Genomic DNA, 24,587 nt, shown 5'->3' with positions numbered 1-24,587 from the left:
ATCTTTTTTCTAAGATTTTTGGTTGAGACGAAAAATTAGCGCCACAAGCGGGATTCGAACCCATGGCTCTAACCACTTGACCTATCGAGACTTCCATCCCCTCGGACACCGGCTCCTCATCTCAACCTACAAACCGTTCGAATTTTCCTTATTTTTGCCATATTTTCGTCTGAACTAAAAACCTTAGATAAAAAGAATAATCCATAATAATTAATACGGTCATTTATGACCACAAAGCAAATGGATTAATGAAGAAAATATTCAGTTCAGTACGGAGTCCTTTTTCCTTCCTCCTCTTGGTCGATCAACTGCTTGCATTCGACGTGGCATCGATTTTATGAAATTTCGAATGTTGTGCTGTGGAATATTTTCAGTATTAGAAGTATCGACCACTTTTTTAATTACGAATATTCTGTATCAGGTATGGTCTTAACGAAGAAAGCAAATTTAGTTGCTACTGCCAAGCTTTCGACCTATTTTAAGGTCATCATCAGGGCAAGACAAGCTTAAATAGGTCTACAGGTTGAAATATTTGAGTTTTTTACAGGTGGTCTCAAATTTTCATGCTGCTTGGTGATGTTGGGACTAAAAGGGTCTTAAGGAAATTTGAGAATTGAAATAGGTCGAAAGCTAGGCGGTAGCAATTAAATTTGTTTTCTTCTGCAAGACCATCCGTTGATCCAGACTGGATATTTTTATTTTCCTCCAACAGCGCTATTCTTAATTCCTGCATACTATCTGGCATCATTGGGCGACCCTCTTTGACAACTCGTCCCGAAGGTGTTCGATAGCGTTTAATTAGGGACTACATGCTGGGACTCCTAGCATTGAATTGAAGCCCTTTCCAAGTATGACAAACTATCTTACCTTTGTGAGACCTCGCATTGTTATGAATAAAAATAAACACATCGCCAATTACTGGCATAGAAGGAACGACTTCTTCTGATAACACATCTTCAATGTGTCGCGCAGATCTTAGGGAACCCTCGATAAAGATCAAGCTTGTGCGATCTTCCATTGAAATGCCTGCCAAAATCATAACACCACACCCATACCTTCTCTGGAGTGAAAATGTTGCAGGGATCACCCTATTCTTCTTCAAACCCTCTATCGTCCGTCAGAAGATCTCTAACAAAACCTTGACTCTTCCTAATCACCACCCACTAAACCAAGATTTTAGTTCAACCCTACTCAGACCAGTTGATATGATTTCTTGCGAAACTTATATTTGTGCGGCATTAAAAACCAACTTCTCATTGGAACGTCGCGATGGCCGGGGACCGGGGGGAGTTCAGTCTTGCAATCCGTGTCGAGAGACGTGGTTGTAGAGCTCCTTCAACCTGATGATGAGCTGTAGGCTCGAAATCCGGATCGTTGAAAACAACTTGGGAACTATCCTTAAAAGAAGACTTAATGGAGCTGTTTTGTGCCTTGTCAGAAGTTCTGCACCAGTGGCATCTAATCCATCCTCTGAAAGTCTTCGTCTTACAGTGCATAAACTGACATTAACATTTCTAACTTGTTGATTGATCTCAGCAGCGGTATTACGGATTTCGGAGTATACTTGAAACAATAAAACGATCATCTCTCTGATATGTGACACGATGGTGACATCCATGCAATTTTCAGTAACCTCCAGTGTCTAGGTAGCGATGGAAGGGTCTTGCACAGTTGTTTTTGGAATGATAAGCAGCCTGGCCACATACACTTGCCTTCTTCCATCTTCAACAATGCTATCATTCTAGCCGAATCTGCATCATTTAAAATCATCCCCCAAACAAATTTGAAACTTAAAAATTTGCCATATATTTATCGAGGAGCTGAGAATGGGCTTGGGACCAAAATCCTCCAGAACCCCAAAAAGCCCCAGCCCGGCAGCAGGCATCCCGATCCCTCTCTTCCCAATTTATTCTGATTAGGCCTGTAGAATAAACTTACTAACTAGGTGTAATAACATTTCATGAAGTCAGAAGCCCTTTCCCAGAGTGTGCATATGTGCCATGCCGTCCATACTCTGTAAGGCTCATGTTACTTAGAGTGACCGTGAACGCCCCTAACGGGCCAGCAACCCCAAGACCTCCAGGGCATGCCCCCAAACCCCACCTCTCCCCAATAACCTTTATTCATCTTAAAAATGGAACAACTTAAAAAAATCAAACCTACGGAACGTTAGAAAGAAGCTTTACAGAAAAGATAACCAAGAAGAGAATAAGATTATTAAGATTATTTTGCCTGTGTTTTGTTAACCTCTATTCTATTAAAACAGACCAAATGTAAGATAAGCTGTAAGAGAATTAACATAGGAGAATCTAAGAGATAATTAAAAATATTAAGGATGTCCACTTTTTCTCTCTCTATCTATATAGTAATTAGTTATGCAATGCTGTATAAATTTCCTCCGATAATAATCGAAAACTGCACAAAACAAAAAATTAATTGTGAAAATCACGTCCAAATAAACGAAAATTGGCAATGAGAGATCATCCTTTGTCCCTTTTAGCTTCCATTGCCCCTTTCTCCAATTTTGCCCCCCCCCCCCCCAGAAGAAACGGAAAAATTGATAAATTTATACAAATGGCGATCGCTCGTTGAATAATATTCAAAGCCTCAGATATACGCAGTATCGTCGGATTGACAAGGAATCGCTTTGGAGGAAGGAAAGTGAAATGAATGCAAAGCGTTTGACCCAATGGATTATTGATGGCGACCATCGCCCACGGGATGGTAATGGAGCGACCTACCTGCTTTTCCTCCCTATTAGGGCCATTTGTCGGTAACAATAAAACGTTCACTGCGGGAAAAACGGATCGGAACTCATTGCCGGCATAATTTATGGGAGCCGATCTCGGGAAAAAATAAGAATGGAGGAAGGTTTTGAAAATTTGGGAGCTGTCTTCGACCAACTTAAAACATTGGTGTTTGGGGAAGAGACAATACATTTTAATTAGAAAATCGACCCTTTGAACCCTGTTTGTAAGCTCATTTTGAAAGGAATGATACTGCGAAAAAATTAGCTGTGATTTCCTCTTCACACTTTCCTGGGTGAAAAATGTAGTTCGTTCTCTCGGACGCGTTTCGTGTGTTTTATAGTAGTTTTCAAAGCTAGTCCGACGGGGCAAAATATGTACAATAGTCAAGCCAGGATGATCCAAAACGACCAAACTAACCAAATCTCGTAGGCATCAACATGAAGTTTCATAATTCCCAAATTTTGTCGATTTTCCCAGAAAGATGTTGTGAAAAACTTCATCGTACAGTTGTTAATAGTTAAAACAACCACAGATTATATGTTAAGTCATTGGAAAATGTGTCCAAACCGAGATATGTCCTTTTGGATATGTGGGGTGTTAGATGGCAAGGAGCCAAAAGATTTTTGACATAACAAAACATCCTGAATGTGGATAAGCAGCCTAGATGGTCGTAAACGACAAAACTACCCATTTGTGACCTCGCGACCTTGAGATGAAGTCTTCCTATTACCGAATTTTGTCAATTTTCCCAGACAGGCGGTTGGGCAAAACTTCATCATTAAGCTCATAGTTTACACAACCACAAAATATGTAAATATGTTCAGTTACTGGAAAATATCCATAAACTGAATGATGTTCTCTTAGGGCTTTGGAGTGATAGTTGCCAAGAAGCCTAGATACCCCTGTCAGCTTAAAATTCCCTCTCATTCGCTCACGCTATATCTCTCTCTCTTCCCACTCACTCAATTCATTTTTCTCATTCATTCACTCTTCCTCACTCTCACTCTCTCTCTCTCTCTCTCTGTCTCTCTCTCTGTCTCTCTCTCTCTCTCTCTCACGATCTTTGGCTTCTCTTTTCTCATATAATCTTCCTCAATCACTCTACCTCTTTTTCTCACTCACACTCCCTTTCTCTCTCTTCCAATCACTCATTCATTCTATCCCTCCCCACATTCACTCATCTACTGTTATTCACTCATTCACTCTCTCTCTCTCTCTCTCTCTCTCTCTCTCTCTCTCTCTCTCTCTCTCTCACTCACTCACTCAATCACTCACTCTATGTCTCTCTCCCCACTCACTAAATTAATTTCTCTCATTCATTCCCTCTCTCTCTTTCTCACGCTCTTTCGGCTTCTCTTTTCTCACATAATCTCCCTCATTCACTCTCCCTTTTTTTTCTCACTCAATCCCCCTTTCTCTATGTTCCAATCACTCATTCACTCTCTCTCTCTCCACCCTCACTCACTTACTCTCTTATTATTCACTCACTCTCTCACTCTTTTACTATCGTTCCCACTCTCATTTTCTACTTGCACACTCACTCTCTCCCTCATTCTCTCTCTCTCTCTCTCTCTTTTTCTCTTTCTCTCTCTTACTCTCTCCCTCTTTCACTCACTCAAAAATGTATAACATTGTGACAAATATTACGAAACTTTTTAACAAAAATCTGAAAAAGCCACATCACATAGCGAAATATATCAATATTTATGATAATAATAGTATTCAATACAGTGATTTTTTTTTATTAAACTAGAAATAATTTTTAATCAGGGGAAAAACGCGCAGAATTCTTTTAATTTTAGACTAATAATAGAAATCTGCTTTTATCTCCGCTTTTGTCAAACCTCTTGTTTATAATAATATTTTTCCATTAGATCTTTTCTAATTTTATTTACTATTTTCATCACGTTTAGTGTTAGGGAAATGTGATCTTTTTATTGACGGTGCGGAAACTCGTTCCGATCCGCCTGGAGATAACTGTCCCTCTCCTGTTTGCAAGGTTACTTACCTCTACGCCCAACTAGGCTCTCACAACTCGACATTTTCCTACATTTCCCAAATTAATCGTCGAGACCGATTTTCTATAATTATAATAGCCGGAATGATTTTCTCTTCAAGGACGTATCAAGTCGTGGGTGATGTTTTCGCGATATCTGAATTAGAGCGAAACCCGGAGGAACGATTAGCATCTCTAGGTACTATACTTCGTCTCTATGATATATTCAAATAGTGTGATTGTCACTCGACTTGTAATCGTTCAATCCGAGTTGGGAGACCTAGATAAATTTCGAATCGCGGGAGCTACTGTTCTGCAACAATGGTTTTTCTCTAGATATCTAACACCGAGGATTTTTCAAATCTCTATTTACTTTCTTATCTATTTTCAGTATTTTAACACACAAAAAAATGGTTAATTCGCCCTGATTGTATTGTGTCTGTAATTTGGTTACAACAAATCGCGGGCGTAATTTCAAAATTTAATCCAAAATTTGAGTTTGTAGTTTCACTGTGTCAGAATTATAAATTCCTATTTTATTTTGATAATTAATAACAATAGAACGGAACGTCTTTTAAAACTGTTAGCTTTGTCTATTTATTTATATTATCAATTTATGTTTTATATTGTGTTTTATTTTAAATCATATTTATTATTAACAATTTATCGATTTGGTCTTCAGTGTCATAGAACAGTCGGGAAAATATTTTTTCAAAAAAAAAGTAATTTACATAAATTTTGTATATAATTTTCTGCCGTCCTTGTGTATGTATTTCAAGGTTATTTATCAATCAATTAGTTTTTTAAGCAGATTGCCACTGTATAAGTATATTATGTTTTGGAACATTATATATATATATATATATATAGAGAGAGAGAGAGAGATAATCCATTATATTTAGTGGTCTATTGATCAAATTACTTGTTTCAATTAATAATCTTTTCATTTCAACAAAAACCTTATAGATAATTTAAAAGTCAAGTTAAAGTTAAATAAAAGTCAAGGGTACTGAAATACACATTTGGTAGTACAACAGTGATGCTAAAATGTTGTGTATATAAATAATGCTTGTGACAATATGACTCTCGCTATCACTTGGAAGAAGGTCTCGCGACCAATGTCTATATAGTTCAAGGAATTTTGTCGGGGTGCGAGTTTTTGCATGTGCTGATTTTCGGTGGTTTGGAGGGTGTTTGGAAATTTTCGATAACTGGAGCGGATTTCATTTAGGACGGATGTAATATTTAAATCTGTATGTGTAGTTTTGATACGTAATTGTACCGTCAAGGAGTTTTCGTAAGATTAAGAATTGGTCAGTTGGATGCGACAGATGCTGGAATGTTTGTCTGAACCCCACACTTCCTGTCCGTAAGTCCATGTGGGCTTAACTGTGGTGTTCTAAAGCACGCTTTTATTTCTGACAGGTAAATCAAAGTTTGTCAAGAGGTTGTGCAAGAGCCAACTTGCACTTCACGTCTTACAACTTACCTTGTGCAACTTCTTGACGTTTAAGTACAAGCTGAGGATTCCACGTCAGGCGTATGTCGATGTATAATGCAGGGTACCGCACCTTGTCCACAGGTAGATCTTTTTACGAAGAGTGAACGTGGATTTGTTCGTGTTAAATTTTATTATTTTCATCCTCTAACTTCTCTAGTAGTGTGAGGTATTGTTGAAGATTTCAAGTGGAAATGACAGGATCAGAATAACTTGAAAGGATCGCTGTATCGTCTGTAGTGTGGTGGTTTGAGAATGTGATGGAATTTCAGGTGTATGAACCTAGTGTGGAGGCAAAAACGCCACCTGGAGGCATTCCAGCATGGATAGCGAAATATTCTGAGAGGAGATTGATTTCAATGAGTATGAAATAGTAGCTGGAGGGCGTAGATGTAGATGTAATTTCAGGGTATAGTATACTGCGCCCTTTAAGGGCTATTGTATCCCCCGTGCTCTGCCTAAAGCACATCGGTGAGTCCTATTTCATCAAGAAACTTGATTAATAGGCCCGGTTTCATTGGTTGAAGCTCTTCTATGGTCTCATTGTACATCCCAAAACACTTCTTCCTGCGGGCTAATGTAGCTCCGCAGTTTGTTAGTAAGTGTGTTGGTGTCTCTTCTGCTTCCTTGCAGAATCTACATGTGCCATCTTGGATTGTTCCATTTTTCTTTAGATGTCCATTTAATCTACAGTGTCCTGTTAGGAATTCTGTTAGGATTCGCAGTCTGTTCCTGCTTCCTTTGACACATTCTGTGATTTCTTTCTTGCCAAAATTGGTTAGAAGATTGTTGGATTGTCTATGTCCAATAAGTGAATTCCAAAGTTCACTCATTTTCTTTTTGTCCTTCTGTCTGAGATATTCGTTAATAGTGTGGATTCCTATGCCACAGAAGGGTTCGGGTCCTATCAGCGGTGTGGCAGCCCCTTTCCTTGCAAGGGTATCGGCTTTCTCGTTGCCTTCTACTCCCATTTGTCCTGGGACCCAGCAGAGACTGACTTTATTCTGCATACCTAATATATTTAGTTTGGTTTTGCAGTTCAGCACCATCCTTGAACGAATGGTATTTGGGCTTAGTGCTTTGATGGCTGCTTGGCTATCTGACATGATAGCTATATTCTTGTTTTTGTATCCTTTATTTAGATTGAATTGGATACATCTTTCAATTGCGTGAATCTCAGCTTGGAAGATACTGGTGTGTTTTCCCATGGGTATTTGGTGCCGGGTTCAAATACTCCTGCTCCCGTACCTTCTTGTGTTCTAGAGCCATCTGTGTACCAAAGGATGGTGCCATTTTTAAGGGAGTTATTTCCCTTTCCTTCCCATTCCTTTTTGGTGCCCAGATGTATTCGGAATTTTTGGTTAAATTCAAACATCCTGTTCATGTCATCTCTTGGAGCCATGAGTGATGGATGGTTTTTCCACAGTTTGTTTCTGTCTCTCCATTTCAGTTTTATTCCTGCTGCAGGTTTCTCTCTTATAAAGTTGATTATGGTTTTCTGTGCTGTCCTTTCTACCATGTTATATAGAAGGATTAGTCCCAATATCTTTCCATGCTAATTGTAGGACATGTTCTCATTGCTCCTGGAGGGCGTAAAGTAAGTTACAATATTTTTTATCAAGAAACAAATTTGATATTCGTTTTCTGTACGTTAAAAAGCACCCGAATACAAAGTTTTGTGAATTTTTTTTCACATTTTTCGTAATTTACAATAAATTATCGGCAAGTCTCGACAATCACCCACCTCGAGAGTTGGCAGTCCGACCTCATCCTTCCAGCCACCAAGGTTGGGCTCTCCAACCATAAACCCGATGGTGTTACTTGATATTCCGCCATCGGTCTTCTCACACTACACATTCACGTTATTAAATACATTCAGTCTCAATGTACAACGAAACACATGAGATATGTACAAAATATATAAAAAGTAAGACAGTCCCGTTTCATCCAAAAATCCGAGATACCTAGCTCAAGCCCAATTCTCATTGGGCATCCCTACTACGTAGTGGCACTCTTTAACCCTTCAATTAAGTGGGCACATCGAGCAACCTACAAGTCGGACCCACAGCGTCCGTCAACCTATTAAGATCCTCCGAAGGCCAGACCTACGTGCCCGGGTGAGTACAACAACCACCGTTTTGCCGAGACGATCCAGTTCATGGTATCTTTCTACGGAGAACCAGTCACGGACGGCATTAACCGCACTAGGAGAGTCGGTGCAGACTAGGTAGGCATTACCCAAATCGCGTACAATTTCCCCGTGTAAACTTTCTCTCGCCGGACCTAGACAACTTATTTTCTGTCCTTGTTTATATACATTTGGTTTGTCTGTCCATGGCCTGGAACCTCACAATTTTCTGAAAATTAAGTATAAATCAATATTTTAATGAGTCGGCGAATTCAGTGAGAAAGGAAAAGAACTGTGTTTCGTTATAAAATCACTTTCAGACAAGATAATTCTTTCATCTGAGAAGATATCTACTTTTAAATATGCTTGTTTATACAAAAAAAATTGAAAACGTGATTTAAAAACGTAATAGTGATAATGCCAGTTTTTGAGAATCGATCCAGGTTGCTTTTTATTCTAATATCAATTAACTTTCTCTGAATAAATATTATTTATCTTGTACTAAATAGAATGTGCTAATCTAAGTGATGGTACTGTGCAAAGCGGTGCCCGGAAGCCGTACTATGTTAATGAGCCTAATTTAATATGTAGATTTATACAAAACAATGAATTTTAATTTTCCCTTTAAAAGCCATTAGGGCCCAAGCCACTCAATTTACCCTTTTATATCACGTTACAATTTTCCTTATTTGATCAAAGGTTAACTGCAAGAAATATTTACTTAGATATCAAAAGCAGAAACCCTTTTACACGGTAGTGAGGTCCGCCCCTCCACTCCAGCCGCCTTTCACTCCTCGATTATCATCCGACACGCTAGGATTCCATGAAAACTAAACACATGTTACATCTAGAAAGACAGCATATGTCTCGATATCTTTCAATTGAAAGAGACACGAGTTGAATTAAACTTATTAAATTGGAACGAAGCAAATTTTAGCTCATGTGAGTTGTTTTTGGTGGTTTCTGGCCGATATCGTTATTCGGAAATTTAACCCGGCAGAAAAACGCAACTATGACGTGAACGCGCACGTCAGGCCGAAACAGCGAAGATAGACGGACCAGAACCGGAAACGACTAACTACTTGTTACAACTACACCTTTCAGTCCTCAAAAATAAAACATTGTCAAAAGAAAATATTGTGTCCGCGCATTTTAGGTATTTTTTTCGTAAAGATATGTAGGTGAGAGATCAATAAAAAAAGGGGCGTCCGTGGCCGCAACGGTTTGGGCGTTGACACGGCGCTCATCACTGTAAGGTAAAGGTCCCGGGTTCGAATCCAGTGGTCCTGCATTCGAACCCGACATACTTGCAAATCGGCTTTTTTTTTTTTTCAAAAACACCGGCACCCTGAGGGTTTTATGTCCTCCGCTGTTGCGAACCCTCGTAAAATAAACAATAAAAAAACCATAAAAAACTAAATCATGTAAAATTTGAAGATAAAATTAAACTATATAAGTATATAACAAATAAAATAAGTATGTTCATGATTTTAAAAGCAAATGGAGTATGGTAAAGTGTTCAATTATTATTATTATTACTGTTATTATTTTTTTAGGAGGGTTTGCAACAGCAGAAATTCTCAACTCTCGGGGTGCCGGTGTTTTTGAGAAAAACCCGTTTGTATGTATGTCGGATTCCAATGCAGGGCCGCTGGATTCGAACCCGGGACCTTTACCTTACAGTGATGAACGCCGTGTTCAATTTAATTTAAAAAATTCAATTTAATTAAAAATCGAGCATAAAAACAATATGAAAAATTTAACTTACTTAAAAACTGGCTTTAGTCAACATGTAACAAATAAAAAAACATTATGTCAATTATGAAAAAGACTGCAAAGGTCGGGATGTCTCAACCTCCGGACTTGACCATCGCAATCCATCCCTCTTAAATTATTTTCCATTGGAGGTCGCAGTATCATCAGAAAGACAATGAGGTTCTTTAGCGTGCGCACCTTGCACATGGCCTTATCACACGTTTAGATTCTCAAGATAGGAACGTCATACCTCCGCTCACAAATGGTCAGTGTTAATCTTGTGAGGTGTAGATGCCACTTCTCCCGCTTGCCCCTTCCGAGAAGGTGGGGACATTTATGCACCCGACTGTTGTTGAAATGCATCAATTGACTAACCTGCTGAACTATCTGGATAAAGGAGGTAACTATCTCCCAGAAAGTTGGAGCTCCACCAGCGTCGGAACTTTATTAATATACCTGATAGCCCTGATAGCCAAGCAGCTAGTAAAACATTAGCACGTAAAATAATCGCATCAAAATTAGTGAGTGAATGCAATCAAAATCTCCAAAACCTGGGGAAGCACAACAACCTAATGATATATTGGGTGCCAGGGCACAGAGAAGGATTAGACAGACTGGACAGAGGAGGATCTGCAAGCAAGACCATATATAGGCCCCGAATCCATACTTTGGATGACAAAAACAAATATAGAATCCTCCATCGCAGAATAGATCTGAACAAAACAAAAGGAGAAAAGGATAAACTCTAGCGGCCACATAGTAAACTTATGATGAAACAACTCTCACCAAGTCTGGCAAAATCACTGCTTCAACTGGAGAGGGCTAAACTTAGAGGATTGATAGGACTACTAACCGGTCACTTGCATCTGAGAAAACATATACACAACAAGGGCGTATACAACGATGATCCCATCTGCAGATTATGTAATGAGGAGGAGGAAGCAGCCACCCATATCATTTTCGAATGCAAAGCAACAGCTCAATGGAGAACACCTAACAACGAAAAAAACTTAGGAAATGAAATTGTCGTCAGTCAATGACCTAATACTTCTAAGTAGAACGATTGAGTCTATTATGCCAAGCAGCTATTAATCATTAGCATGTAAAACAATCGCCTCAAAGTTAGTCAGTGAATGCATCCAAAATCTCCAAAACCTGGGGAAATACAACAACTTGATGCTAACTTGAGTACCAGAACAGAAAGAAATTTTGGATAACGAAACGCCAGAGGAGGATCTGCAAGACCATACACAGGCCCTGAACCTATACTTCGGATAATAAAAACAAATGTAGAATCCTCCGTCGCTGAATGGATCCAAATAAAACAAAAGAACTCTATCGGCGCTAGATACAGTAAACTTACGATGAAAAAAATCTCACCAGGACTGGCAAGCGTTGCTACAGTTAGAGAGGGCTAAACTCAGAAGAGTGATAGAACTGGTCACTAGCATCTGACAAAACATCTACATAACACGGGTATATCTACGCCATTTGTAGGTTATGCAATGAAGCGGAAGGAACGGCCACCCATATCATCTTCGAATTCCAACCAACCGCTCAATGGAAACATAACTTGGGGTATAAAGAAATAGGAGTGAATTGTAGCACCACCAGTGAATACCTACCAGACCTAGTACTCCTTAGTGGAAGGTCGATTGCACTGAACTAAGAAAGTACAATGAGCCAGAAAGCTGCGTGCTTGGGGAACAAAACCCCTTCCTAGTATCCACCATCAAACAAATAAGGTTTTATAAAAAGATGTTCAAGGTTTTAATCTTGACTACTGGACATTGTAGTAACTTCAGAATATTTTTCGGTTCTCTACGCTGAAAATATATTGCTTTAGGCTTTAGTTTTATTTGACATGTTTGAATTGAATTTTACACAACGAGGGGTCGGAGATGTCAGCGTGTTATGTGGGCTTTTGCGTTATGGGCGTCGGTATATTTGTTTGTAACAGGCTCTGGGCAGAGGGGAGAAGGACCCTTTCACATTTTCACATCGCCCCCTTTTTAATAAACCCCCATCGACGACACAGCCTAAGCGGATGATTAGTCGAATCATTTGGTTAAATGATTAATTTATCGGAGCGAGACCTCGGGCGGCATTCAATCAACAACGGAATTCGGATCAACTTTGACGAGCCCGAACAACCACAATTTCAAAGTTTAATTTGCCACCCTCCGACTGTATCTGGCTCGTGTAATCGGCCCAAAGTTAGCTAAGATATGTGTAATCTTGTCATTTCTATTGTACATTTTTATACCTTCAATACAAAGCTTTCGATTCTTGAATATTGATCATTGATCATTTCTTAAATTTTACGTTTGAAAATATTTTTAAAACAAAGAGTTTTGTTTCTAATTTTCATCGTTTTTTCTTTTCATGTTTCGAGTGTTATTTTACAGCCACGTTCTCATTTAAATTTTATCTGTTCTCACTTCTAAAATGAAACAAGCGTTATATTAAATGGTGGATAATATATTTAAAAAACTACTCATTATCTAAGTTAGATTTTTAAAAACTCATATAAGACAGATATTGAACTTTTTTGTTTACCTGTATTATAGTGGTCTGCTTGACCAAATTATTTCTTTCAATTAATTAATCTTTTTATGTAAGGTTTCGGTTGAAATGAAATAGTTGGTGTCTCGAACGGGATTCGAACCCACGACCTTCCGTTCAATACGCCGCTGCTCTAACCACTTGAGCTTTCGTGACAGTATCCCTCTCGTGACACTAACTTTTTCATTTCGACCATAACCTTTATGATTTGTCGTTTCTGACCGGTGAAATTTTGACAATATACTTTTGTTTATTTGAATTTTAATTTTCTTTATAATTGACTATTTTTCTCGTTCTTTTTAAAGTTAAGTTTTTAAAAAATAGCATATGCAGATACATAACGAAGAAAGAATGCTAATGAATTACTTTTCAACTTTTTGTACTGTTAAAATTTATAATAATTCAGTAATTTGTTATCAGTGCATTTCACCAAAGCCATACGTGCACTTTTCAAAAAAAAATTTTTTAGATTTTTATTTTGTTTGTACCAAAATGTTTGGAAATAATTGCAATTTAGTATAAATTATAATTTCTATGACATAATTTTGACTACAACTGTCACACCTCGCATTAGTCAAATTCTTGTGGCTCGTGAATTTTTGCCAGAATTTTTGATTTAATTTATTATTACTATTTACTAGAGTTGTTTATTAAATTACTACGATTTTTAAAAACCTGTGTAGTAAAAACGCCAAGAGAAACTTTTCCTGTGAAGACCTATATCAACTTTTACACTTTTGTTTGTTGTCTTATGTGGCTCAAAGATTTTTGTATAAGCCATGTTCCGAACAACCTGTTTTTAATTTTTTAAACAGTTTTATATTTGTGTAATCGAATATATCACGAAGGAATTTTTCCCGAAAAAATAAATAAATAAAAATATAAAAGTATTCTTGGGGGAAAAGGGCCCAGATCTAGACTTCAAAAGCCAAACTTGCAATTTTTCCAAAAACATACGGGTGTCCTTTTTATATGGTCAGGCTGAATTTTTCTTGAACCAGTGATAATAGCAAATAAACAAAATTTACGTGTTTAATATTTTTTAATCTAGTTTCAATTTTACCTTTCTTTGGAGAAAAATTATACAGATACCTCAGTTCAACTTCAAAATTTCAAATGCGACCCTATACATCCTGACACATCATTTTAATGGAATTTTTACGCTGAAAACAATGGTGCAATCGGATTTGAAATTGGTCAAAAATGACAAAGTTATGTCAAAAGTTTGAAAAATTGCGTTTCGTTTTTCTTCGTTGGTAATTGCAATAATTGATAATAAATCCAAGAAACCGGCAGGGTAATTTTGAGGAGGCGCTAAATATTTTCTGTGTGTTTGCGAAAATCCGAATTCCTCTCTCCGAAATGTTGGAAGGGTGTCGCATTTCAGCATAAAAATCTTTTAAAATTATGTCTCAGGATGTATCGGGTCGTATTTGAAATTTTTGAAAAGTTGTACTGGATCTGAGGTATTTTCTATAATTTTTCTCCAAAAAAGGTAAAAATTTGAAACTATACTAAACATATATGGAAAACGTATTATTTTATTTTTTTGATAGTATCATTGGTTCAAGAGAAATTCAGCCGGGCCATTGAAAAAGGACAACCTGTATATGATTCTTTCTGTTGAGAAAGTTTTATTTTTTTCACACCGACATGTCTGGAAATTATTGCAATTTATAATACAATACAATTTCTACCTCATATTTTGGACTGTTAGTTGTTAAACCCTGTCAAAATCAAACTTTCGTGACTCGTGGACGTTCTTGTTTCCGAGTTTTACCGGAATTTCCTGTTTTTTATTTGTGAATGAATTTCTATTATTTATTTATTACATTGCTGCGTTTGAGAAACATTTCATGTTTAAAAAAACCTTTCTGTGGAGGCCTAGATCAATTGTCCTATATGACTCCTGAAGATTTTGAATACATCATATTTCGAATAAATTGTCTTTTCATTTATGTGAGAGAGTTTTATAACTTAGTAAGAAAAATACTTATTTTGTTATTTATTATATTATCAGGATATATTTGCCAAATAAATAAAGTAAAAAATAATCCTATGGCCAAAGTGCTAAAGAAAGAGGAGTCCTCCAAACGCCATACTTGCATTTTTCAAAAAAATAGTTTCGGTATTTACAGTGATCAGATTTTTTGCTAAAAGAGGTGGAAACGAATTGTAATGTTTAAAAAAAAATATCAATTTATTAGTTGCTATCAATCTATTAGTCTTAAAGTAATAAATGTATCAGAAATGGATGTTTTTAAATATTGGGTTGTCCGGAAAATAATGCAGGATTTTAAGTTTTCATTAAAAAAAATCTATATAAAATATTCTGTTTACGTTTACAGGATTNGTATGGGAAATTATTTTGATTAAAGAACATTGCTTTAAAGTAACTAGTTTCTTTTTTTTTGTTTAATACCAAAATCCTGCATTATTTTCCGGACAACCCAATACAATTTGCCAGTGGAAACTTTTTGTTTTTTTCATGTGAACTTTGTAAATTGTATATACAAATCGGCTTAGTAAAGTATCTAAACAGAAGGACGAGTTTTTAAATCCTTGGCTGATAGTTGAAGAAGTATCGAAACGTGGCTCAGTCGTTATTTTTCGACTGTGGGGGAAACAGCTGTCGAGGGGGCGACAATAGAAAACCTACCTGGGATCTTACTAACAAGTTAACGTCTCAGAACTGTTGTCACTGAAAGTGAGTCCTAAGGGAAATGTTCCGAGGGTGGAGAGAAGGGAGGAAATTTTCTCTATTCGCCCTAATTTCTACATTTGATCAAAAATCGATGGGACACTGGAGAAAATGCGGGTCGACGGGACGTGTGCCGTTTTTTTCCCCTGTTCCCACGAGCCCCGTTGGGTATATGTAAAAGAGTCGGCTTTTAAATGGGACCCGGACGAGTTTTGTCGTCGGCCTCTTTCGTCCTGGGGTCTCCTCGTTTCTATTTAGGGTCAATTGTGACCGTCCGAGGGAGAAAAGGGGGTGAAGCCCTCCGACACGCCCCATAAGAACCAGAAACTGAACATTGACGACAGAAGATTTAGAACCATGTAAAAATTGAAAGGCGAGGCCATAATTAACCCACGCCTGTATGTGTGACGAAAACCATCAAATAAACGTCAACGTGATGCATGCATTTTCACAAATGGATGTTGCAAATACCAAACAAAGCTAATACTAGAATAATGGACAAAGTATTTTAATAGTTTGGATCCAATTTTATCGTTCATAGTTGAAAAAGATTACATTCCATCGGCCCTCATTGACATCAGTTGGATATTATAAGTCGAGTACTTCTTTTTGGAGTAAACTTTATGTACACAGGAAAGAATTTATTTAAGAATGGAGTGATAGCGTTTTAGTTTAAACATTTAGTCCATTTATGTTTTAGTGGTCGATTGACCAAGTTATTTATTTCAATTAATCATTCTTTTTATGTAAGGTTTTGGTTGAGATAAAAAATTCAGTGTCACGAGCGAGATTCGAACCCACGACCTTCGGCTAAATACGCCGCTCTTGTACCACTACACCGAAGGTCATGGGTTCGGATCCCGCTCGTGACACTGACTTTTTTATCTCAACCAAAACCTTACATACAAAGAATAATTAATTGAAAAAAGTAACCTGGTCAATTGACCACTAAAACCTAAATGGATTAATAACGAAGTCACGGTAGCTCAAGTGGTAGAGAAGCGGCGTATTGAGCCGAAAGTCGTGGGTTCGAATCCCGCCTGTGACGCAAATTTTTCATTTCGAAAAAAATTGTGTATATTAATTGAGTATAAATGGATTAATATTTAATTAGTAAAAGGCGTATCACTTCACGAATAGCTTCCCGTGGCCACTTCATAACTCGCTGAGAATCGAATCCTGATTACATATTTGAAAATAGCAAAAAGAGGGAAAATTCGAACGGTTGTATATTGAGATGGAGCGTTGGTGTCCGAGAGGGTCGAAGTCACGATAGCCCAAGTGGTAGGGAAGCGGCGTATTGAGCCGAAGTTCGTGGGTTCGAATCTCGTTTGTGACACTGACTTTTTCATTTCAACCAATACGCTACATAAAGATTAATCATGCTAATAAGTGATTAAGCAACTTTTTTATCTCAATCAAAACTTTACATAAAAAGAACAATTAAACATTTAGAATTAATCAAGGTTTTTAGTTGAGATAAAAAAGTCAATGGCACGAGCGGGATTCGAACCCACGATCTTCGGCTTGATACGCCGGTGCTCTACCATCCCTCCTTTTTGCCATTTTTCAAAATTGTTGATAGGAAGGCCATTACCAAATTCCAGTTTCAAAAGATTTTGCAGGTATCCATAATAATAGGGATTGTTCATTACCAAGACCGGAAAAGTTCCCGAAGTACCTTAAACCCAACATAACTATTTACATAATTTTTATTTACATTTTTTTATCTCAACTAAAAACCTTGATTAATTGTAATATATTACGTCAAGCGGACCACGAAATTAGGGAATTAAACATTTAGGTTAAACAGCGTCTACGTTGAGCAGTGGGATAGTCAGATCTTTCCTTAAAGTTTCCAATAGGCCAAACGGTTGAGACGCACTCTTACAATTGAGCCGTAATCGAAAGGTCGTTTTTATGCCATGAAATTGGAGGGTGTCAAAACCTTACATAAAAAGAATAATGAACATCTTCAGTGACGCATTTGCGCATTATGTTACTTGTGTCCAAAGCTAGTCCGCCACAGAAGGCGAGGATAGGAAGGCCATTACCAAATTCCAGTTTCAAAAGATTTTGCAGGTACCCAGAATAATAGGCATTGTGCACTACTACAAGACCGGAAAAGTTCCCGAAGTACCTTAGACCTAACATAACTATTTACATAAATTAATTCTTTTATTTGAGTGAGACTACACTATGTACTTCTGAACAAGCTCTTTTGTATATGTATCTTGGTAGATTCCGGTCATTTTCGTATGCTCATAAAACGATTTCCTACGTAAATTAATCTGAAAGAGATAATCTAGCAACTGTGACTTTTTTTTACTAATCTTTGGTATTAAAACAAATCGATTAAATTTTATTAACAACCAAGGAGTCAGAACATATTCCTAAAGACTGTTATATTCCTGGATAAATTGGCATATTTAACACATAAAAATCTTAAGAAGGTCGATCACGAATATTCCTATGTTGATAATAGCACGATAAAAAATCTAACACGATACAAAAGTTGCATGAACACCAGCCCCCTTCGTATAAATTGAACCCGTATGGCTTAGATTATCTTCAAGGCGTATTTTCCCCGTTTCAATAATAAAAATTTACTTTTTATACGTCGCTGTTTTCAAAGATATTTCCATAAAGGAATAAGGGAAAGGTACATGTTCTATGTGGAGACAGTTTATTCAAGTAACCGTGATAAACCTCTGACATTTCCTCCTTCTTTCAGACAGACACTGACTGAAGGGGCTTAAAATCCGTGCGATTGTTCTAAAATTCCCAAGGGTAAACGATGTTTTTATTTCGAACTCAACATTTTAACTTCTGATTTTTCCTACTCGAAGATGGGAAAATAGGTCATCTAAAAAGAAATCAATCAATTTTTTTCAATCCACACGTTTCGGATTTATTTTAATGCTTCCTCAGGTGAGTTAGCGCCTATACACAGAACAAAGATTTCTTACATTTTTTGACAAACATGGTTTTCATTTTTTTTTTCTCAATTAATTAATCTTTATGTTAGATATTGATTGAGATAAAACAGTCAGTGTCACGAGCGGGATTCGAACCAACGACCTTCCGCTCAATACGCCGCTGCTGTACTACTTGAGCATCGTGACTTCCATCCACTCGCCAAAGGTCGTGGGTTCGAATCCTGCTCATGACACTGACTTTTTATCTCAAACAATACCTTGCATAAAGATTGATTAATTGAAAAGAATTTATTTGGTCAATCGGACCTAATTAAGATGGCGAAATGATAAAACGATTCCTGACAGATTAAAGCAAGACCAGGCGGACCAAGAACGTTCGGAAGTGACAGAACCACATCTACATTCTTATTAACGTGATACGGTTATAAAATTTCATTCAACTAGGCAACAAAAAGATGGAGATTTTGTCTTTTAGTTCTTAACAAAAATAAACTCACAAATTTTTATATATCTTATCATTAAAAACCTTTTTTCAATATTATATATTGTTAAATCCATTAGGTTTCGTGCTCCGATTGACCAAATAAATTCTTTTCAATTAATTAATCTTTAAGTAAGGTATTAGTTGAGATAAAAAAAAGTCAGTGTCACGAGCGGGATTCGAACCCACGACCTTCGGCTAAATATGTCTCTGCTCTACTAGTTGAGCTATCGCGACTTCGATCCACTCCCCAAAGGTCATAGGTTCGAATCCCGTTCGCGACGCGGACTTTTTTTATCTCAACCAATATCTAACATAGATTAATTAATTGAAAAGAAGTTATTTAGTCAATCGAACCACGAACTCTAATTGATTTAATGGTTATCAATGTTTCTTTAATACTTACAGTGGTTAAAGCATTAGTCGTCAGTCATTAATATTTTGTAATAACTTATTTTAAAAGAAGCCAGTGTGTTACACATTTTAAGTCCTTCAGACTTCAAAATATTAAAACGTTTTCGGAGTTTGAAGGACTTCAAAAGTAAAATAATAGTAGTAAAATAAGTTATTACAAAATATTAATGACTGACGACCACTGGATTAACCACTGTAAGTAGTAAAGAAACAATGATGTTTGTCCAAAAAAAAAAAAAAAAAAAAATGTAAGAATCTTTGATCTGTGTATAGGCACTAACTCACCTGAGGAAGGATTAATATAAATCCGAAACGATGGATTGAAAAAAGCTGGTTGTTGTTTTTTTGATTATCCAGCCTTCTAGAAAACTCAGAAATTCTAAATCTCTATGTGATTGACGTAAATTCTTTGTTCAATAATAACTTTATGTATTTTTTATGGTAAATATTATATAACGTTTAATAAATTCGATTTTTTTTTCATCATGAAAGTTGAGAAAGCATTACATTCCAGGCTAGACGTGGTGGGGCGAAGAACTATATATTTTTTTACGACCCAGGCATGGAAATATCGTATTAATTTCGTTTTAATGGAAATATAAACTATCTCATATTTTATATCTGGTATTTTTGTGTTACGAATGGGAAGATTATGAAATCTAAATTGGATAGAGCACCATGAAAATGATTTTAGCGTGATAATACAAACATATCATCTTTAGAATGTACAAACCAGATTTTCTTCATCTATCTGAAGGTAGTGGGATTTCTCGGCAAACTCCGTTTGATTTCATGGTTCACCAAAAAAAGAGAACCCTTTCGAAATTATTTTCATCGAATCTCCACAGGTCGACAATAATCATTAAGACTAAACGATTAAGACTGAAAATAAAACCTATCACGGATTTCCTACCGAACAATGCAGTTCTGATGGTGACCTACTTAAGAAACCGAGTGAAAGCACTAGAAATTCAAGGAGTAGAAACTTGGCTGCGTCTCGTTTTCAAGGCAAGCGAATTCCATACTGAAAAAGCTCGAATTAAAATTATTTTATAATGACATAAAGGTTTCACATAAAAACGTTTTACGACCTGCCGCCTGTGAATTATTATTTTCTAATTATCCAATCGGTCTCGGCCAATCTTTCAAAGTCCCTATGAAATCCGATGGGAAATTAAGTTGGGAAGAGCCGACTGCCGTGAAGGGATTGCGGCAGGGCGGATCATTTATTCATGTTTGCAGGTCAAAGTTCCTTAGTTAATCATGTAACGGTATCGCCTTTGTCTTCTATAATTGACCGGCTCTGTTCTAAAGAGGATCATCAAGGTTGTTTCCCTCCAGGCCGACGCACCGGACGCACTCGTAACACGTTGTGAATGCTAACAACTTCTATCCTATATTGTTTTATTGTTGTAAGTATTTTACAGAAAAACCGTTGACTAAAAATTAGGATAATGTTTTTTTTTTAACTCAGAGCAAACGAAGGCGCGTTTCGGGATTTTCGATCCGTCAATTGCTGAAATCTGTCGGGACCGTGGCGAGAAAGCGTGCGCGATCAGAAATGTTAACACTCCGTGATAAAACGCGATTCAATTTCAAAACAGTTTCTACAGAACTAAAATGTTACGAATCTATTCTCGTTCTGCTATTTTATTCTAAACAATATTTATTCATTTTTTTCTCTCGTGTCAATATTTCTTCGTGTAAAACCTAGCCTGTACACTATGAACAGTGTCCACTAGTTATGCGCAACAGCTCAACTTTGCTTCCTGCCAGCTTCGGAGCTGTTTCAGAGATGTTGCGAAACAAAAATAACTCCCTTCCTCACTTTCTGTTTATTGAACAAATCTGGACCTTTTGGCACATGCAGTACCACCAGCAGTACCTCGGATTGGTTTGGGATTATACATTAAAATGTTTCCGATAACTTTGGACTACTTATCCATTCTATTTTGGTCTTAAAGCTTACTCGTTTTTAAAGCTACGAATGTACAAGTTTAAACCATAGACCAATACAGGGAGGTCAGGAGCAAAATGATCTCAAACGACCAAGGTCAATCATACTGCAGATCTCAAGAAGAAATATGACATTCATTTGCTCTAACAGCTCCTAAAACTGCATGATAAAATTGCAATTATCGTCTGAAACATTTTAGCAACAGAACACGAAATCACTTGGTAGAATTTCCAAAGCCTTCAGATTTTATGCAACAGCTCAACTGTGTTTCTTGCCAGCTTCGGAACTGTTTCAGAGATGTTGCGAAACAAAAATATCTTTCTGTTCCCTTCCTCACTTTCTGTTTATTGAACAAACGGACCTTTTTGCAAATGTAGTCCAGTCAGCAGTACTTTGGACTGGTTTGGGATTATACATTACCATGTTTCCGAAAACTTTGGACTACTAACATTTTTAATGCTACAAATGTAAACGTTTAAACCACATACCAATACAGCGAGGGCAGGAGCAAAATTATCTTAATCGAACAAGGTCCATCATCCTGCAGACCTCAAGAAGAAATATGACACTCATTTGCTGTAACCGTTGATACAACGGCATGACCATAAACTCCCCATGTTAAAATTGCAATTACTGTCTGAAATATTTTAACAACAAAACTAGAAATCACTTGGTACAACTTCCAAAGGCTAATACATCTTCAGATTTTATGCCTGTCAAAAGGTGCCTGCCAAAACTGTTTCCTACCATTGGTAACCACGTAACCATTAGTGCTTTCAGATGCGATTTGCTTTTATTCTTTTAATATCAAACAATTTTACGTACGAATGTCTGACGTAGGCTTACTGGACTCATCATTGACTGGGGTCTGGATGCGGAAGCAACATATTGTTCTGAAATCACTTGTACAATGTTCGATATCGTTCAGTAGCATGTTTTACTGTCTGCACTATTGTTCATAAAAACCGTTCAGTCGTAACGTTAAATAGAATTTCATAGGTTGTGAGGTTTCTTCTTGATGTATTGTAATATGCTAATAAATAGCTTGGCCGTTTCCGAAAAATTTTGGAGTGTCTATCCTTGCTGTTCAGGTACATGGGTTTTCATAGACCATGCCCCTGTGGATTTTTTTTTCTTTTGGACCCAAAGCTCACGTTTTTAAAGTTACTAAAGTTACAAATGTAAAAGCTTAAACCGTAAAGTGAGGGTAGGAGCAAAATAACGATTGAGGTTACTCGTCCATCCGCAGACCTCAAGAAGAGCTATGACATGATAATTTGTTGCAACAGTTTATGGTACTAATTGATTAAAAAAGCGCATGCCATAAAATCTCATTCATTGTTTGCATCTTTCGCCAAATCTTTAGAAACAAAACTCGAAAACACTTGGTAAAATATCCGAAAGCTGCTACTCCTTCAAATGATATGGAGAAAAGCCCATTGCCATAAAGGCTTCCTACCATTGGTAAACACGTTAACGTTAGGGATTTCAAATACATTTTGCTTTTATCGCTTTCAAATCGATTAATTGGAATTGAAGTACAAATTCTTGCTGCACAATCAGGCTGGATGATAATGGATACAACAGTGACTTAGGTCTATATAGGTCTGTACAAATGTGTGAAACAATTTTGAATACCGTTCTGTTATATTGTTTACAGTAGTGCACTTTGCTATATAAAGATCGTTGAGGCCGTCGACATAAATAGAACTTCCTAGGATAAGTGATTTCTTCTTGATGTAACAAATTGATCTGAAGCTTGGTCGTTTCCGATAATTTTGGCCTGACTATCTTGTTTTGGCCCGTCAAAAATAGAATAACCCCGAGCGATTCCATAGTAAAACAATCATAAGAAACAGACCTACAACATTTCTTGGCGATGTCCCAGTACAATTTCTAAAACCTGCTCCGTCTTCACACTTTATGACAGTCGAAAGGTCATTGCCATAACTGGTACCTTCATTTCTGCTTTCCCCGTCCGTATACTTTATTCTCGCCATTTATTAGGCCGTTAGATAAAATAAATAAACTGGGAAAAGGAATGTAGTATAACCGCTGGACATATCACTTAAGAAACAATAAAACACTGAGGTCGGTATGCGGAAGTGTACAGATCGAAACGATGTTCGCAACTCTTGTCAAAAAATGTTCATTATTGTTCAGAAGTGTTCTTTACAGACTGAACCTTTTAAAACTCCGTCATTAATAAAAACTAAATAATTTACCGTTGATCATCAGTCAATACACTGTCATTATGATAATTTCTGAGATAAGGCTTCCTAACAGAGCCGGATTTCGCACAGGGGCGAGCGACACGGCTCGGCTACCTAGTGTACACACAAAGGGATTGCATGCTACAAAGGTATCTACGAAGGAGAGGCCGTTCACCTCCGGAGGATGCCCCGACCATCCCTCAGACCGGTGCACAACCACATTTAACCCGTCGCGGACCGACCAGTCCTCCGCACACGCATTTCGTCCGTCACGCCTAATTTTTCTCTTATCAATCCTCTCATTTCGTTTATCCTTTTTTTATATTCAAAACAGCCTTTTTTTGTTAGTTTATACGCTCGTCAAATTTAATACAAGATGCACTTACAATCTTATAAATAAGAGTTTTCGGTGAAAAATTGCAAACTGTGAATAACTGTTCCTAAAGCTTTTTGTTTATTAATTAATTTTTTATTATAATATTTGAAGATGTTAAAATCAGCTCGATCTAAATCTAATCTAACAAAAAATCAGCAACAAATAAAATAAACTATTGTAATATTTATTTAGAAATCGTGAGATGCGGTCTGGTGTGATGTAGGTTTCAGAAAAACATTTTCATTATCGTGCCAACGTTTCGATCTTTATTGAGATCATCTTCAGGGCCTGGGATTTACAAACATTGTTTACATATTACAATTACATTTTGGATGTGGAAAAGTGAATTTATACAATGCAAAATATATTTTTTTTTATATATTCAATCAAAGTATTTCTACTCACTCAAAGTGTTTGTCTTCTGTGTACTTGCATTGTATAAATTCACTTTTCCACATCCAAAATGTAATTGTAATTTGTAAACAATGTTTGTAAATCCCAGACCCTGAAGATGATCTGAATAAAGATCGAAACGTTGGCACGATAAAGAAAATGTTTTCTGAAATCTACATCACACCAGACCGCATCTCACTATTTCTAAATAAATATCGATTAACGGTCACTAATCACCACATATTGTAATATTTTTAATGTTATTTCATAATCTCCATTACGCGTTAGTAGGTGTGAAAATTTAATTGATTTAATTTGTAATAGAACTAACCATTTTATTGGAAAAATACTTCCTACTTTAATTTGTTGAAGCCGTGAAGAGCGGTTAAGAATGAGGTATTTAAAAAAACACCTTTTTTAT

The sequence above is a fragment of the Cimex lectularius genome, unplaced genomic scaffold (genome assembly GCF_000648675.2).
Source record: "Cimex lectularius strain Harlan isolate CLEC.00 unplaced genomic scaffold, Clec_2.1 scaffold64, whole genome shotgun sequence".
NCBI classification, from domain to species: domain Eukaryota; kingdom Metazoa; phylum Arthropoda; class Insecta; order Hemiptera; family Cimicidae; genus Cimex; species Cimex lectularius.
The sequence above is the reverse complement of the archived record's forward strand: the minus strand, read 5'-3'. Positions refer to the sequence as shown.